Source organism: Schistocerca nitens, chromosome 6, assembly GCF_023898315.1.
Source record: "Schistocerca nitens isolate TAMUIC-IGC-003100 chromosome 6, iqSchNite1.1, whole genome shotgun sequence".
Taxonomy (NCBI): domain Eukaryota; kingdom Metazoa; phylum Arthropoda; class Insecta; order Orthoptera; family Acrididae; genus Schistocerca; species Schistocerca nitens.
In genome coordinates this window covers 366,188,324-366,208,603 of record NC_064619.1, presented here as the reverse complement: position 1 = coordinate 366,208,603, position 20,280 = coordinate 366,188,324, and the positions used below count along the sequence as shown (strand labels likewise).

The window sequence follows — 20,280 nt, the reverse complement described above, 5'->3', positions numbered from 1 at the left end:
CTGATACTGTTGTGTTAACACTGACACATGCATCAGTCATTGGCTGCAGAGGCCCATCATTAGGATTGTTTGGTGCACTGTGTGTTCAGACATACTTGTAGTCTGCCCAACATTAAAGTCTGATGTTAGTTCCACCACAGTTCACCACCTATCCTGTTTTACCAGTCTGCTGAGTCTATGATGTTTGACATTTGTAATGAGGGGTGGCCAACCTCACAATGCCTCAATGTGGTTTCACCTTGGTTTCAGTACATGTTGAAGGTACTCACCACAGCACTCCTTGAACACCCGACAAGTCATGCAGTTCCCAGAATTCTCTTACTGAGCCTCCAGGCCATCACAATCTGCCCTTAGTCAAACTCAGATACATCATGCAGCTTCTTCATTCTACACATGGATAGCACACTCGCTGATACTACATGCACCAAATGGGTGTCTCACTAGCAGTCAATACTCGCCAGGTAACGCTGCTATTCCCTGGATGAGTTTATATTGATAGTAGGTCAGTGGTTATAATGTTCTGGCTGATCAGCGTATGTATATAGAAAATGATATCAGTTCTGTAGCACTAACCTGGGGCACTCATGACAATACCCTTGTCTCTGATAAACACTCACTGTCAAGGGCAACTTACTGGATTCTATTATTGAAGAAGTCTTCAAGCCACTTACATATCTGAGAACCTATTCCATATGCTCATACCTTCAGTAATAGTCTACAGTGGGGCACTGTGTCAAATGCTTTACAGAAATCTAGAAATACGGTGTACATAAAAAAAAAGGATAAAAGAATGGACTCATAAAATTACCAACCAATATCCTTAACATAGGTTTGCTGCAGAATCCTTGAACATACTCTCAGTTCAAATACAATAAATTTTCTTGAGACTGGTATGCTTATGTCCATGAATCAGGACAGTTTTAGAAACCATCACTTGTGCAAAACTCAGCTTGCCCTTTTTTCACGTGATATACTGTGAACTGTGGATGAAGAGGACATCATTATCAGGAAAAAGAAAACTGGCGTTCTACGGATCGGTGCGTGGAATGTCAGATCCCTTAATCGGGTAGGTAGGTTAGAAAATTTAAAAAGGGAAATGGATAGGTTAAAGTTAGATACAGTAGGAATTAGTGAAGTTCCGTGGCAGGAGGAACAAGAGTTTTGGTCAGGTGAATGCAGGGTTATAAATACAAAATCAAATAGGGGTAATGCAGGAGTAGGTTTCATAATGAATATAAAAATAGGATTGCGGGTAAGCTACTATAAACAGCATAGTGAATGCATTATTATGGCCAAGATAGACACAAATCCCATGCCTACTACGGTAGTACAAGTTTATATGCCAACTAGCTCTGCAGATGATGAAGAAGTTGATGAAATGTACGATGAGATAAAGGAAATTATTCAGGTAGTGAAGGGAGAACAAAATTTAATAGTCATGGGTGACTGGAATTTGAGAGTAGGAAAAGGGAGAGAAGGAAACATAGTAGGTGAATATGGATTGGGGCTAAGAAATGAAAGAGGAAGCCACCTGGTAGAGTTTTGCACAGAGCATAACTTAATCATAGCTAACACTTGGTTCAAGAATCACGAAAGAAGGTTGTATACATGGAAGAACCCTGGAGATACCAGAAGGTTTCAGATAGATTATATAATGGTAAGACAGAGATTTAGGAACCAGGTTTTAAATTGTAAGACATTTCCAGGGGCAGATGTGGACTCTGACCACAATCTATTGGTTATGAACTGTAGATTAAAACTGAAGAAACTGCAAAAAGGTGGGAATTTAAACTGATGGGACCTGGATAAACTGAAAGAACCAGAGGTTGTACAGAGTTTCAGGGGGAGCATAAGGGAACAATTGACAGGAATGGGGGAAAGAAGTACAGCAGAAGAAGAATGGATAGCTCTGAGGGATGAAGTAGTGAAGGCAGCAGAGAATCAAGTAGGTAAAAAGACAAGGGCTAGTAGAAATCCTTGGGTAACAAGAGAAATATTGAATTTAATTGATGAAAGGAGAAAATATAAAAATGCAGTAAATGAGGCAGGCAAAAAGGAATACAAAAACGTCTCAAAAATGAGATTGACAGGAAGTGCAAAATGGCTAACCAGGGATGGCTAGAGGACAAATGTAAGGATGTAGAGGCTTATCTCACTAGGGGTAAGATAGATACTGCCTACAGGAAAATTAAAGAGACCTTTGGAGAAAAGAGAACCACTTGTATGAATATCAAGAGCTCAGATGGTAACCCAGTTCTAAGCAAAGAAGAGAAAGTAGAAAGGTGGAAGGAGTATATAGAGGGTCTATACAAGGGCGATGTGCTTGAGGACAATATTATGGAAATGGAAGAGGATGTAGATGAAGATGAAATTGGAGATATGATACTGTGTGAAGAGTTTGACAGAGGACTGAAAGACCTGAGTCGAAACAAGGCCCCGGGAGTAGACAACATTCCATTAGAACTAATGATGGCCTTGGGAGAGCCAGTCCTGACAAAACTCTACCATCTGGTGAGCAAGATGTATGAGACAGGCAAAATACCCTCAGACTTCAAGAAGAATATAATAATTCCCATCCCAAAGAAAGAAGGTGTTGACAGACGTGAAAATTACCAAACTATCAGTTTAATAAGTCACAGCTGCAAAATACTAACATTAATTCTTTACAGACGAATGGAAAAACTGCTAGAAGCCGACTTCGGGGAAGATCAGTTTGGATTCCGTAGAAATGTTGGAACACGTGAGGCAATACTGACCTTACAACTTATCTTTGAAGAATGATTAAGGAAAGGCAAACCTATGTTTCTAGCATTTGTAGACTTAGAGAAAGCTTTTGACAAAGTTAACTGGAATACTCTCTTCCAAATTCTGAAGGTTGCAGGGATAAAATACAGGGAGTGAAAGGCTATTTACAATTTGTTCAGAAACCAGATGGCAGTTATAAGAGTCGAGGGGCATGAAAAGGAAGCAGTGGTTGGGAAAGGAGTGAGACAGGGTTGTAGCCTCTCCCCGATGTTATTCAATCTGTATATTGAGCAAGCTTGCACAGGATAGAATAGCATGGAGAGCTGCATCAAAACCAGTCTCAGGACTGAAGACCACAACAACAACAACAACAACATGGATGAAGGGCAACTGACTGAATGGAATGATAATTTCATTTCATTCACTCAGTTGCTCTTCATCCACAGTTCACAGTATATCACGTGAGAAAAGGGCAAGCTGAGTTTTGCACAAGTGATGGTTTCTAAAACTGCCCTGATTCATGGACATAAGCATACCAGTCTCAAGAAAATTTATTGTATTTGAACTGAGAGTATGTTCAAGGATTCTGCAGCAAACCTATGTTAAGGATATTGGTTGGTAATTTTGTGAGTCCATTCTTTTATCCTTTTTATGTACAGGAGTCACCTGCACTTTTTTCCAGTCGCTTGGGACTTTGCACTGGGCAAAAAATTAGCAGTAAATGACAGCTAAGTAATGGGCCAATGCTGCAGAGTTCTCTTTGTAAAATTGATTTGGGATTCCATCTGGATCATGCAACTTATTTGCTTTCAACTCTTTCAGTTGTTTCTCTTTGCCAGGGATGCACATTACTATGTCATCCATACAGGAGTATGTTTGATGGTCAAACAACAGTATGTTTGCACAATTGTCCTGCATGAATGATTTCTTAAATGCAAAATTTAAAATTTCAGCTATCATTTCGCTGTCCTCAACTGCCACAACATACTGGTGGTCAATAAGTGACTGGTTGGAAGCTTTAATCCTGCTTAGCGATTTTACATAGGACCAGAATTATTTTGGGTTCTCACCTAGATCTTTTGTTAAGGTAGGACAGTGATAGTGTTGTGTGCTACATGTGCAGATCTTTTCACAGACACATGAGTGTCTATTAACCTTTGCCTGTTGTCATTTGTGTGTTCTCTTTTGAACCAAGAGTACAACAACTTTTTCATCCACAGCATTTTCCAAATTTGGTAATTAACCAATGGTGGGTCTTTCCACCCTTAATCCACTTCCTAGGCACACAGTTCTCTAGATCATGATTTAAAATATGTTTAAACTTTTAAACTTTGCCCTTGATTTCTCTATGTCTATCGTACTGGAACTACATGATGTCAACTCACTGTCTAAGTGAGATGCTAACAACTGCCCAACTGCTTTTTCTAGCAGAAAAACTCTTCTAGCTGTCATGATTGATTGATATGTTTGTGGCACAATGTGCCATCCTGCAGTGTCATCTTGGCCATGGCATGCCTAGCAATCTGGAAGTTACTACCAGATACAGACAACCATACCGTAGGTGCAACCACAACAATCGGGTATCTATTGAGGTATCTGTTGAGAGGCCAGACAAACATGTGGTTCCTGAAGAGGGGCAGCAGCCTTCTCAGTAGTTGCAGGGACAACAGTCTGGATGATTGACTGATCTGGCCTTGTAACACTAACCAAAACGGCATTGCTGTGCTGGTATTGCGAATGGCTGAAAGTAAGGGGAAACTACAGCCATAATTTTTTCCGAGGGCATGCAGCTTTACTGTATGGTTAACTGATGATGGCGTCCTCTTGGGTAAAATATTCCAGAGGTAAAATAGTCCCCCATTCGGATCTCTGCGCAGGGACTACTCAAGAGGATATCGTTATCAGGAGAAAGAAAAGTGGCGTTCTACGGATAGGAGCGTGGAATGTCAGATCCCTTAACCAGGCAGGTATATTAGAAAATTTAAGAGGGGAAATGTATAGGTTAAAGTTAGATATAGTGGGAATTAGTGAAGCAGGGTTGTAGCCTCTCCCCAATGTTATTCAATCTGTATATTGAGCAAGCAGTAAAGGAAACAAAAGAAAAATTCGGAGTAGGTATTAAAATCCATGGAGAAGAAATAAAAACTTTGAGGTTTGCCGATGACATTGTAATTCTGTCAGAGACAGCAAAGGACTTGGAAGAGCAGTTGAACAGAATGGACTGTGTCTTGAAAGGAGGATATAAAATGAACATCAACAAAAGCAAAACGAGGATAATGGAACGTAGTTGAATTAAGTCAGGTGATGCTGAGGGAAAGATTGGGAAATGAGACATTAAAATAGTAAAGGAGTTTTGCTATTTGGGGAGCAAAATAACTGATGATGGTTGAAGTAGAGAGGATATAATTGTAGACTGGCAATGGCAAGGAAAGCGTTTCTGAAGAAGAGAAATTTGTTAACATCGAGTATAGATTTAAGTGTCAGGAAGTCGTTTCTGCAAGTATTTGTATGGAGTGTAGGCATTTATGGAAGTGAAACATGGATGATAAATAGTTTGGACAAGAAGAGAATATAAGCTTTTGAAATGTCGTGCTACAGAAGAATGCTGAAGATTAGATGGGTAGATCACATAACTAATGAGGAGGTATTGAATAGAATTGGGGAGAAGAGGAGTTTGTGGCACAACTTGACTGGAAGACGGGATCTGTTGGTAGGACATGTTCTGAGGCATCCGGGGAACACCAATTTAGTATTGGAGGGTAAAAATTGTAGAGAAAGACCAAGAGGTGAATACACTAAGCAGATTCAGAAGGATGTAGGTTGCAGTAGGTACTGGGAGATGAAGAAGCTTGCACAGGATAGAGTAGCATGGAGAGTTGCATCAAACCAGTCTTAGGACTGAGGACCACAACAACAACTACCAGATACTAATGTTGGCATCCCTTAGTAAATACAAGAGCCCGTATGGGTGTCTGTGAACTGTGGGGTAAAGAGTAGAAAGTTGAGGCCAATTAAATCAGCCATGAAGTTTCTCAGCAGATGATGATCCATCCTGTGGGGCTGACCTGTAGGATGCCAGGAAAAGGGTAAGAGCCTCATCCACAGGATTGTGACAGAGAGGTTTAGACATCTAGTTTTTTAAGAGTTCTTGCAAAATGTTCCACTAGCATATTTGGGCAGGATAGAAGGATGCAATGTGGACTGTGGAGATGGCATTTTTGTCACAGAATCTGGAGAATTTTGCAGGCACAAATTGTGGACCATTGTTTGTGACAGTGGTGTCAAGATTTGAAGACAGTGGTGTGAAGATTTGAGTAGTTTGACTATTTGATGTGGCAGACTTCCAGGAAATACATTAGAACCCACTGCCCATGTCTACTGCAAAAATGAAGCATGAACCAAGGACTGGACGAGTGTGGTCAAGGGACGAAATGGAATGTAGAGGCAGCTTGCTTGTTCTGATAGGTGGTGCAATATGATACCATTTGAGTAATAGCAGTGTCCATGCCACAGCAGCATGCATGGTTGTGGGCCAGTGAGCACCATGTCCCAGTACCCAATGTGAGGGAGTGACAAAGTGCACTGCTGGAGTAATGCAGGAGTGATCACCCAAGTGTTTCCATTTTCTCCTTGGGGCAACAGCATGTCATGCAGTGTTGAGAGCTTATTCCGGTGGTGCCGGGAGGCCTGGAGCTCCAGGTGCCAGATTCATTTGCAGCCTGGTGGCCAGCTGTGGTCCCGTACGAGTACACGCTATGCCCGAACTCGTACGGGACTTGGTAGATTAATCTGCCACGAGTAATGAGTATGATGGGCAAACATCTATTAGGCGCACTACGAATGTAGTGTTGTGGACATGTTGGGAATGTGGATCTCACGGGGAGCGTGCAAGAGATAAGTCCCTGCAGACGCACTATCCTCTGTGCCCGCGGTGGCTCAGATGGATAGAGCGTCTGCCATGTAAGCAGGAGATCCCGGGTTCGAGTCCCGGTCGGGGCACACATTTTCAACATGTCCCCAATGAAGTGTATCAACGCCTGCTTGCAGCTAGGGTGTCTATTTAATTATCATTTCATTTCGAGCAAAGCTGCATGGTCATCGATGGTAACTGTTCTTTCGGGAACAGATACTACCGTCATACATAGTTAAAACTATGGGTTTCCGGCCTTTGACCTTCTTGTGCGAACGCACACGCTATGCCCGAACTCGTACGGGACTTGGTAGATTAATCTGCCACGAGTAATGAGTATGATGGGCAAACATCTATTAGGCGCACTACGAATGTAGTGTTGTGGACATGTTGGGAATGTGGATCTCACGGGGAGCGTGCAAGAGATAAGTCCCTGCAGACGCACTATCCTCTGTGCCCGCGGTGGCTCAGATGGATAGAGTGTCTGCCATGTAAGCAGGAGATCCCGGGTTTGAGTCCCGGTCGGGGCACACATTTTCAACATGTCCCCAATGAAGTGTATCAACGCCTGCTTGCAGCTAGGGTGTCTATTTAATTCTAATTTCATTTCGAGCAAAGCTGCATGGTCATCGACGGTAACTGTTCTTTCGGGAACAGATACTACCGTCATATATAGATACTGAATATATTATAACAGCTTGACAAGAATAGAGCCAACCACTGAAGGTGGCATGCAGTTTTGGTGGAAATGTTGGCTGAAGCCTTGAAAAGAGGAAGCAAGAGGTTATGGTCTGTGAACAATGTTAAATTTCTACCACACACATAATCATGGAATTTTTTTTTTGAGGCCAAAAATTATGGCTAATGCTTATGTCTCAATATGGCTGTAATTTTACTGAGCAGCAGTCAAGTGTTCCAATCTGTCAGCCATGTGGGATGGGACTGCCCTCACCTCACAGTCTGATGTATCTGCTGCCAGGATAAGAGGATTGGCAGGACTGCATGCTGTGAGGCATGAGGGGCGGAGAAGGGTCTGTTTTAAGTTTGTGAAAGCTTGTAACACACTGGCGTCCATTACCAATGGATGTTTCTCCACAGTAGGTGGTGTAGTGGTTTGGCAGTGGTGGCTGTATGGGAAATAAACTCTCAGTAGTAATTCAGTTGTCACAACACTTATTTCAATTGGCTGATATTGGTAGAAACTGGAAGTTTTTGTACTGCTTCGATGTAATGAGGTGTGGGTGGACACTGGAAACACTGAAAATGTATCTGAAATATTAAGCTTGATGAACAAAAAAACAACACTTTTCCTTGTTACATTTTAGATTTGCCCAATGGATAATATGTGAACAGAGTGTCCAAGTTGCTGGGCGGGTCCTGGTCATCTATGCCTGTGACAAGAATGTTGTCTGACTAATTTACTGCCTTCAGTACCCCATAGTGAGATTCTCCAGATATCATTGAAATATTGCTGAGATATTGGCTATACCAAAGGGAAGTCCATCTTACTGGAACAGTCTGAAGGAAGAGTTGCTGACTAGGATACATTGGGATTCTTTGTCCAATAGGATTTGGAGGTTTGCATGCCTCTGGTCAATTTTTGAAAACACTTTTCCACACACTAGATGGGCCACAACGTCCTGACTGGGTGTTAATAGTCATCCTGAACTCTTTCCAAAGGTGTAAGGCAACATTTGGTTTTCCAACAATGACATTGGACTTGGCTCATTGGCTTTTTGGGACTGAAGTGAGGATGCCCTCATCTCGTAGGCACTACAATTCATCCCGAAGCTTATCCTTGAGCAAAAAAGGAACATTTCTACCATTAAAATGCACTGAAGTGCCAAAGAAACTGGTATAGGCATGCACATTCAAATACAGAGACATGTAAACAGGCAGAATACAGCACTACAGTCTGCAATGCATATATAAGACAATATTGGTTATTACTGCCACAGTGGCAAGTTACCAAGATATAAGTGCATTTGAATGTGGTGTTATAGTTGGCACATGAGCGATAGGACACAGCATCTCCAAGGTAGTGATGAAGTGGGGATTTTCCCGTATGACCATTTCATGAATGTACTATGAATATCAGGAATCTGGTAAAACATCAAATTTCCAGAATCACAGTGGATGGAAAAAGATCCTATGAGAATAGGGCTAATGATGACTGAAGAGAATAATTCAACATGACAGAAGTGCAACCCTTCTGCAGATAGCTGCAGGTTTCAGTTTGGGGCCATCAAAAAGTGTCAGTGTACAAAACATTCAACGAAATATCATTTATATGGGCTTTTGGAGCCGAAGGACCACTTGTGTACCCTTGATGACTGCATGACACGAAGCTTTACACCTTGCCTGGGCCTGTCAACACTTGACATTGGACTGTTGATGGCTGAAACATGTTTCCTGGTCAGACAAGTCTCGTTTCAAATTGTATCAAGGAGATAGATGTGTACAGGTATGAAGACAACCTCATGAATCCCTGGACCCTGCAAGTCAGCAGATGACTGTTGAAGCTAGTGGAGCCTCTGCAATGGTGTGGAGCCTGTGCAAAAAAAAAAATGGTTCAAATGGCTCTGAGCACTATGGGACTTAACATCTGAGGTCATCAGTCCCCTAGAACTTAGAACTACTTAAACCTAACTAACCTAAGGACATCACACACATCCATGCCCGAGGCAGAATTCGAAACTGCAACCATAGCGGTCATGTGGTTCCAAACTGAAGCACCTAGAACTGCACGGCCACTCTGCCCAGCGGAGCCTGTGCAGGTGGAGCAATATAGGACCCCTGATATGTCTAGATGTGACTCTGACAGATGATACATACGTAACCATCCTGTCTGATCACCTGCATCCATTCATGTCAATTGTGCATTCCGAAAGACTTGGGCAATTCCAGCGGGCAATGTGACACCCCACATGTCCAGAATTGCTACAGTTGCTCCAGAAACATTCTTCTGAATTTAAACATTTCCACTCCACCAAACTCCCCGTACATGAACATTATTGAGCACATCTGGGATGCCTTGCAAACATGCTGTTCAGAAGAGATCTCCACCCCCTCATACTCTTACAGATTTATGGACAGTCCTGAAGGGTTCATGGTGTCAGTTCCCTCCAGCATTACTTCAGACTTTAATTGAGTCCACGGCACATTCTGTTGCGGCACTTCTGCGTGCTTGCAGGGGGTCTACATGATATTAGGCAGGAGTACCAGTTTCTGTGGCTCTTCATTGTACTTCAGCATTGCTTATGGGAGGAGGACTACATGGGCTTCAAAAGTCTTGAACATCCAAAGAGCATTTTGAAAATACGGAGCTGAATTTTGAAAAAAAAAATTAAAAAAAACTTTGAGGTACAAGTTTGTACCCAGGGAGTCAACTTGAGTTGCACAGTCATGAATTTATAACTCAGGTGCATTAAAATTTCCATGCCTAATCGACTGACAGCTCTCAGGTCATCCACAACTAACTTCCCGACCATAATGCAGTAATAATAATAATAATTTGATTGTCGTTCAGCTGATTACAGCAATAGACAAAGTCAAGAGCATACATTTCTACATAAACTACTATATCGATGTAAATTGGTTTACATAAAATAGGTACATGTTAGAATACAGTATTTTCATCTTCAAAGAATTCATCAATGGTGTAAAACGGATTGTTCACTAGTAGCTTGTATAATTTAGCTTTAAAGATATTTACAGGCAGTTCTTTAAAGTCAGCACTTAGTCTATTAAACATCCTTAGTTCAAGAACTAGGTAAGAGTTATGCGATTTTGAGAATCTATGATATGGTACGTCTACAGATGCTCTGTTTCTAGTATTATGGCTATGAATATCACTTCTCAACACAAAATTAGACACATTGTTTCTAATGTACATTAAAACATTGTAGATGAATAAGTTTACTACTGTAAGACACTGCAATTTAATAAACAGAGGTTTAAAATGTTCTGTTTTATCAGAATCCGTTATTATTCTTATTACTTTCTTCTGTAAAAGTAAAATGTCATTTACATGACAGCTACTACCCCACAGTAAAATTCCATAAGAGATGATGCTTTGGAAGAAGGCAAAATATGCTGATCTCACATAGTCATTGGGAACATGTCTTTTTAAATTTCTAATTAGATAAATAACTCTTGAAAGCCTAGCCAATATATTTTTAATGTGTGGTTCCCATGTCAATTTATTGTCAATAGTAACACCTAAAAATTTAACAGTTTCTAATTCCTGGTAGTTAGGAATCTCTTTGAGGCTAAAGTAAAGCGTCTGGGTTTTGTTTTCATTTAGCAAGAAGCCATTATCTTTGAACCATAATGAGGACTGAGCAAGGGTATTTTTGGTCAGTGTTTTCAGTGCACCTAGATCAGAGCTTTTATGTAGAAAAGTTGTGTCATCAGCATACAATATTGTATGAGAATTTATGAATGAGGGCAGGTCATTAATCATTAGTATAAACAGTAAAGGTCCAAGCACCGACCCTTGAGGCACTCCGTACCTAACATTAACCAAATTTGATTTCTCCCTACCAATGCACACAACTTGTTGACGGTTCTCTAGAAAAGATCTGAACATATTTATACTGTTGTCATCAAAACCATAGTAAACTAGCTTATTCAGCACAGTGTCATGCTCTACACAGTCAAAGGCTCTACTCAGGTCACAAAATGTAGCCTGGGCATAGTCCCTAGCCTCGAACACATCTAGGACTAATTTTACGAGGGAGTTCATTGCATCCGTTGTGGATTTACCTTTCCTAAATCCAAACTGTTTATCACTAATTATATTTAGTTTACCCAAGTAGGCACTAACTTGCTCATACATAATCGTTTCTAAAATTTTTGAAAAAACTGGGGTTATGGATATAGGTCTGTAACTAGCGAGACAGTTCTTTTCCCCTTTTTTGTATATGGGCACAACTCTAGAAATTTTTAGTATGTCGGGGAACTTACTTTCAACTAGGCATTTGTTAACACAAAAGGTTAAAGGATAAATCACTCAATCAATAACATCTTTCAACAAATTACATGACATCATAGTAATCAACACTAACTGAAGGTTTGAAATTTTTCACTATTTTTAGGATATTATTTGGGCTCACTTCTGTGAAAGTGAAGGTGCTTGGGGGAAGCGTTTCAAAGCAGCTGTCCATAGTACTAAGTGCATTTTCAGGTGGTTTGATTATTGAACTACTAATTTCTTCAATGGACTGAATGCAATATTTATTAAATTCTTCTGGGGTAATGGTAATTTCCTCTTTGTGTTTAGTATGTGCAATGGAGTTTATTACACTCCAGGCCTTCTTGCATTTATTGTTAGATTTTTCAATGTTTACTATGTTATGCAGTTTCTTTGCTTCATTTATTGCCTTCCTGTACTTTCATTTAGCTTTAGCATACAGGTCTTTATACAGTTCTGATTTACTGGTTTTGTACAGACTAGAATACAGCATAACAGTATTTTTCAGTTGCCCTAACTGTGGAGTATACCATTCCTTCATTTTCCTTTTCTTGTAATTACTACTAATATTCACTGTACATTTTTTCAGAGGGATGTTATTTTCAAATACATTTAAAAAGACGGAGAAAAACTTTGTGAATACAATATCAGCTGAACAGTGTTTAAGCCTAATAAAACATGTGTCCCAACTGAAATAAGTGAGGGCATGTCTAAACCTGTCCATCCTCTGTCTGCTCACTGGTCTAGTATTCACAGTTTTAGATTCTGGTTTGGTGCAGTCTGAAGTTACATTATTAAGACTAAGATATACTGCATCATGGTGTGAGAAAGGGAAACTAATTACATCAGTGGACATACAAGTTCTCTTAATATTTGTAAATATATTGTCTAGACAGGATGAGCCTCTGGTAGGTTTGCAGTTAACTTAGTACAGGTTAAATTATCGAAGCACATTTTTGAGCTCTGTCACAGTTTTTCTGTCCTGCAGGACATCAAAACTTGAATTGATAACCCCTCCAATGACAACATTCCCCCCCCCCCCCCCCCCCGGTATACATATGTACATTAAGAGTTCCTCAAGTTTCTCCACAAAGATATGGGGGACACCACTAGGTGGCCTGTACACTACTACTACCATTAGCTTAAGGCTCTCAATTACTAGACCTGACATTTCAAAATGCATTTCATCACAAAGGGTATTGAGATCTATCCTGCCACAGTTTGGTGCAAGAGGTGTTTTTGCATATATTGCTACACCACCACGTAAGTGCTGTTTCTGCAACAGCAACTAAGTAGTGTGTAATCATCCAATACTTTGTACCCAAGCTCATCATCTTTACACCAATGTTCACTTAAACATAGAATATCTATCACGTTTTCATTTGAAAATTCATTGACAATTAAGTTTTTATCTGCCATGCCCTGAATATTGAGGTAGCATATTTTAAACTCTACTTTAGGCATTTCTTTTTTTTTCATATTCTCTTAGTTGGCATGACCTACTGTTACTGCATGACAGTTGACCAGGTTGTGTCCTTATGTTACTAGAACACCCAAACTGGTCTATGCATACTAGTTTTTTGTCATCTCAGTTGAAACATAATCCAAACACATTACTGGTCTTTTTTCCTTCACTAGCTTATCCAATACTATTCCGATAATTGTATCACTTAAAATACGTTTACCTAGATAACTGAAATGTTGACCATGCTTGGTATGCCATTCTCTGCTACAACTACTGGTGTTAATTAAGGAAACATTCTTAAAGTGCTTACAGATAGCTTTGTACTCCTTGTTTGTCTGCTCCACTTCCTTATTCACACATGACCACTGGGGCAAATCATGTCGATGTGGCACATTAACAACAATTACGTTGGTGTGGGTTAACATTCCGAGAGTCTTCTTCAGTGTCGAAGTAGCAATCTTCCTTTCGTTTCTGCTGACGTCGTTTGCTCCGGCCATTACCACTACCGATACTGTAAGTAGGCTGTGAATTGTGCATTGGGGGTATCAAAGGGTTGGTGGTGAGGCAACCAAATGCCATAATATGATTCACAGTTGTAATTGGTGGACTCCATATCTATCTGCAAGGAGATGGGAATGTTATTGATTTTGACAGTTAATGAGAGACTTTCTGTAGAGGGTAGGAAAGCTGAATATATGCTATATCTGGGTGCAGTTCATCCATGTTGTCTGCTCACATGTCTGTGGCGTCCATGCAAGTACAGTCCACTGACATATTCAAAGCTGACTGACACACTTGGCCCTGTGTTTGGATTTCCTACAAGAGGTGTACTTTGCTCACCAATAATGGCATTTTTGTTGCTGATGACTGATGAAACACTGACAGCAGGAAGGAAGCTGCTGGAAATGGTGCCAGGGTACCATCCCTTTGATGTGTTTTTGAAGTTGTAAACACTTGTGAGGGTTCCTGTAGGGTAGCCCTGGTACACACATGTTTGCTCCAGGCTGTTAAGGGCTTTAAAAATCTTGCAAGTGACCCACCTTGAGAACAGCTGAAAGGTTATCAGTGGAAATATTAGTACAAGAGTTAATATACCAAGGATGTACTCCAAAAATATGAGGGAATATTTAATCTGCTTGGAAAACTTCAAGAAACACATGCCAGATACAATTTACAAATAGTTTCACAGTACATATACGAGGATATTTTTATATGACTGACAAAATGGTATACTGTTTTGAAAGTGTAATGTACATGGTTACATAACAAACCTACTCACCAAGCGGTGACAGGAGAACACACATGTACAAAGTTTAAAGAAATGTGCAGGTCTTTCCTTTTTATCCTATTTTGTAAGTTCCCTGATCTGGGGTGCCGAGGAGGCTAGGAAACATAATGGAAAATCCCCTTTCCTTACTTTCTATGTAAGCATTCCTAACTATTACTACTATGACTACTACTACTACTACTACTACTACTACTATGACAAAGATGATGATGACCACATCTGCTTCCACCACTACTACTCCTAATGAAAATAATAATAATAATAACTCATTTGGAGTAGTGAAATGGAGTAACACAGACCTAGAAGCACTCAATACACTTACATGATCACAATGCCACAAATATAGAATACATCACATACATTCAGCAACAGAAAGATTCACATTAAGCAGAAAGGAAATAGGAAGGGGATTTATAAACATAAAAAACCTACATTATGGACAGGTAGACAATGTAAGAAAATTATTTATAGAACGAGCAGAAACTAGCAAAATACACAAAGCAATCACTCATATAAATACATCGGCTACACCGTTGCAATTTCATAACCACTTCTACAACCCTTTAGATCACATAACAACAACAGAGACGAAGAAAGAAAATTGGAAAAAGAAAACACTACATGGCAAGCACCCGTATCATCTAACACAGCCACACATCGATCAAGATGCATCCAACACATGGCTAAGAAAAGGCAATATATACAGTGAGATGGAAGGATTCATGATTGCAATACAGGATCAAACAATAAACACCAGATATTACAGCAAGCATATTATTAAAGATCCCAATACCACAACAGATAAATGCAGACTTTGCAAACAACAAATAGAAACAGTAGATCACATCACAAGCAGATGTACAATACTAGCAAATACAGAATACCCCAGAAGACATGATAATGTAGCAAAAATAATACATCAACAACTTGCCATACAACATAAACTAATAAAACAACACGTTGCCACATACAAGTATGCACCACAAAATGTACTGGAGAATGATGAATACAAATTATACTGGAACAGAACCATTATAACAGATAAAACAACAGCACATAACAAACCTGACATCATACTCACCAATAAAAAGAAGAAATTAACACAACTAATCGAAATATCCATACCCAATACAACAAATATACAGAAGAAAACAGGAGAAAAAATTGAAAAATACATCCACTGGCTGAGGAAGTCAAAGACATGTGGCATCAGGATAAAGTTGACATCATACCAATTATACTATCAACTACAGGAGTCATACCACACAATACCCACCAGTACATCAACGCAATACAGCTACATCCAAACGTATATATACAACTACAGAAATCTGTAATTATTGATACATGTTCAATTACCCAAAAGTTCCTAAATGCAATGTAACATATACCATACAGTTAAAGGAAGTCACGCTTGACCAAGGTCCGCGTCACTTTCCATTTTTAACCAGACATAACGTCTGAGACAGGAAAGAGAAATAATAATAATAAACCCCGTGGAGGCCCGGGAAAAGAATAGGCCTCCAGTATGTTCTGCCAGTCGTAAAAGGCGATGAAAAGAACAAACCACTAAAAGGGCTAACCCCCCTTTTAGTGTGATTAGTTGGTTCAGGACAGAACTAATGAAGCCTCGGACAAGCGCTGTCATGGTCGGGGATGACGCTTGAACCCTGTGCCTGTCCACAGTGGTAACAACACTGCTAGCCACACGGAAAATGATTTAAATCCAAATAGAGGTGTTTTGCAGGATATGCTTCCTGCAACCACTCTAGAAGGAAAACAAAGGCAGAGGATGAGATGGTCATATGAAGTTAACCGACACCTCATGTTCTGTTATTACCAAGCAACAAACTTAGGAACCAACACAACTGGATACAGATCACAAGTATACACAACATTTATCACCAGATACCCAGAATTAAAATTTTTAACAGAACAATGACTAGCTGATCAGTTCTATGTAATAATAAAAAATAACAGGATACCCCAATCAGAATTAGAAAACATCAAACAACAAATACTGGAACAAAATAATGTGCAATCAGAAGAAGAAGAAAATACAGTAATGGACTCAGACATCCCAGAGCAAACAAACAAAGAACAACAGGCATCAATTAAAAAATTGGAGGAAAACTAAATCTTAAGACAGCCACCAGAACAAGCACAAATAGAACACGAAGTGACACACAGGTTAGACATAGAAGAAAAATTTCAGCTGACATATATAGAATACAAAGACACAAATACAGACATTAGACCATTCTTGCATAGGCCACCAAATAACCCACAAGTCAAAACAACAATAACAACTATCAACACAATCATATACAACAAAATAAATGAAAATAAAACTATGGAAGAGCTACAACTACTGGTTTATATAGGAGCACTCACTACACTAAATATACACACTAGACAGAGATCAGAACCAACCAACACACAGAAGAAACCCACAAAACCAGCATGGCAACACAGGCTACAGATCAGAATAGAAAAACTGAGAAAAGACATCGGACAGCTAACACAATTAATAAGAAATGAAATGTCGGAAAAAAAATGAAAAAGGCTAGGTAAAATCTCACAACAAGAAGCAATAGAGCAATTAGATGAAAAGAAGCAGAAATTACAAGCATTGCCAAACGACTTAGAAGATACAAAAAAAGTGAAAATAGAAGGAAACAAAACCAAACATTCAACACAAACCAAAAGAATTTTACCAGACAATAGATAACACACACATTAAAATAGACAATCCACCAAACATAACGGACATGGAACACTTTTGGAGCAACATATGGTCAAACCCGGTACAACATAACAGACATGCACGGTGGATTCAAGCAGAAGCAGACACATACAAGATGATACCACAAATGCCTGAAGTGATAATTTTGCAACATGAAGTCACCCGAGCAATTAATTCTACACACAATTGGAAAGCCCCTGGAAAAGATAAAATAGCAAATTTCTGGCTAAAGAAGTTCACCTCAACACATTCACATCTAACTAAATCATTTAACATATCTAAAAACAAAGTGCTGGCAGGTCGATAGACACACAAACAAACACAAACATACACACGAAATTCAAGCTTTCGCAGCAAACTGTTGCTTCATCAGGAAAGAGGGAAGGAGAGGGAAAGACGAAAGGATGTGGGTTTTAAGGGAGAGGGTAAGGAGTCATTCCAATCCTGGGAGCAGAAAGACTTACCTTGGGGGAAAAAAGGACAGGTATACACTCGCAAACACATACATATCCATCTGCACATACACAGACACAAGCAGACATGGCCTTTAAAAATGTCTGCTTGTGTCTGTGTATGTGCGGATGGATATGTGTGTGTTTGCGAGTGTATACCTGTCCTTTTTTCCCCCAAGGTAAGTCTTCCCGCTCCTGGGATTGGAATGACTCCTTACCCTCTCCCTTAAAACCCACATCCTTTCGTCTTTCCCTCTCCTTCCCTCTTTCCTGATGTAGCAACAGTTTGTTGCAAAAGCTTGAATTTCGTGTGTATGTTTGTGTTTGTTTGTGTGTCTATCGACCTGCCAGCACTTTCGTTCGGTAAGTCACATCATCTTTGTTTTTAGATATATTTTTCCCACGTGGAATGTTTCCCTCTATTACATTCGTAAATTATTTAACAGTTACATTGCAGACCTATACACATTCCCTGATACACTTACACAAAGAATAACTTATCTGAAACCTAAAGATCAAGCAGACACAGCAAACCCAGCTAAATATCACCCCATAACATGCCTACCAACAATATACAAAATATTAACTTCAGTCATTACACAGAAATTAATGACACATACAACACAGAAATTATAAATGAAGAACAAAAAGACTGCCGCAAAGGAGCATGAGGATGTAAAGAGCAACTGATAATAGATTCAGAGGTGACATATCAAGCTAAAACTAAACAAAGGTCGCTACACTATGCACACATTGATTACCAAAAAGCTTTTGATGTTGCACCCCACTAATTGTTACTACAGATATTGGAAATATAGAAAGTAGATCCTAAATTGATACAGTTGCTAAACATAGTAATGAAAAATTGGAAAACCACACTTAATATCCAAACAAATTCAAATAATATCACATCACAGCCAATACAGATTAAGTGTAGAATATACCAAGGAGACTCATTAAGTCCTTTCTGGTTCTGCCTTGCTCTGAAACCACTATCCAACATGCTAAATAATACAAATTATGGATATAATATTACTGGAACATACCAACACAAAATCACACATTTGCTATACATGGATGATCTAAAACTATTGGCAGCAACAAATCAACAACTCAACCAATTACTAAAGATAACAGAAGTATTCAGCAATGATATATATATGGCTTTTGGAACAGACAAATGTAAGAAAAATAGCATAGTCAAGGGAAAAAACACTAAACAAGGAGATTACATATTGGATAACCACAGCAACCGCATAGAAGCAATGGAAAAAACAGATGCCTATAAATATCTAGTATACAGGCAACAAATAGGAACAGATACTACAAATATTAAAGAAGAACTAAAAGAAAAATATAGGCAAAGACTAACAAAAATACTGAAAATAGAACTGACAGCAAGAAACAACACAAAAGCTATATATACTTATGCTATGCCAATATTGACCTACTCATTTGGAGTAGTGAAATGGAGTAACACAGACCTAGAAGCACTCAATACACAGCCCTGCAGCCAGGCGACTAGCGCGAGTTTTGGTGTTCTCGGAAAGATAAGTCATTTTAGATTATAAAACATATAGATTAGTACTGAATACGTGGTAAATAAGTGTATTAGTGTGCCGTTTAAGTCTACCATTAAAGGTTTCATTTTTCTTTACGTAATATAGCAGAAAACACGAAAAGACCGTACAGTCGTATTTTCTGTTTACGTTCTGCTGAAGCAAATCTATAGAATTTCGTTTAGTTGTCCCTTGCTCTCTCCAGCAATTTAACTTAGCGTACCTCTTCATTATTTAACTAGCATTTCCGGAAAGTAGCGTAAAGTTTAAGTTGTTGTTTCAGAAACTTTGCACTTTTGTTTTTGTTTACACACAGTTGCGTAAACAGTTGCGTATAGGCCAAATTTGTGTAACCATATTTTCGTGTTTATCTGTAATTTAACTGACTTATTCTTAATAAACTATTACGTTTATCATGAGTGAAAAGTGCTTGACTTGCCGTAGAATTGTTAGGTCGGGGCTTTGGTGTGATGGGTGCTGTAGTTTTTTCCATGTGGGTGACTGTAGTGGCGTGGGAATAGGGGAAGTAAATGAGACTCATCAGTGGTTTTGTAGGATTTGTAGTAGAGATAGGAAGATACTAGAACAGGAGGGGAAAATTGCCGCCCTTCAGGCTGAGTTAGACAAGGCCAGGGGAGATCTTTACAGGTTAAGGAGGGAGAAGGGTAAAGAGAGGTGGGAAGTGGCAACAGGCAACAGGAGGAACAGGCCTAGAACTTTGTCTGACAGCTTTATGGTGAATGTGGAAAATAGATTTGACCTGTTGCTTCAGTTAGAAGCTGGTGAGCCTCAAGCAGTTGCAGGTGTAGACAGGGCACAACAAACTTTCAGCAGCAAATTGAAAAGTAAGAATGTAGGGAAATCAGTAAAGAGAAAGAAAGTGTTGTTGTTAGGTAGTTCCCATGGAAGAGGTGTTGGCCAACTTTTGCAGGATGAACTAGGATCAGAATACCAGGTCACCAATTTTTTTAAACCTAGTGCTGGTCTGGAGCAGGTGACAGAGGATTTAGGATCACTTTGCAAAGATTTCACTAAGGAAGACACCGTGGTTATAGTGGGTGGGGCAGGTAACAGTATTGACAGAGATCCTGGGTACAGTATAGAGTGTGACCTGGCGAAGATTGCGTCAGCATCGAAGCA

The 20,280-nt window shown here is 39.6% G+C and overlaps 1 protein-coding gene and 1 non-coding gene across 2 annotated transcripts in view; both read left to right on the top strand.

The window, feature by feature from the left end:
• LOC126263364 (dynein axonemal heavy chain 10) overlaps positions 1-20,280 on the top strand; it is a 1,742,213-nt gene that overhangs the window by 1,607,051 nt on the left and 114,882 nt on the right. The gene's annotated exons all lie outside the window — the stretch shown is intronic.
• Positions 6,670-6,744, top strand: Trnat-ugu (transfer RNA threonine (anticodon UGU)). The gene has a single exon. It is a non-coding gene; the product is annotated as a tRNA-Thr (tRNA).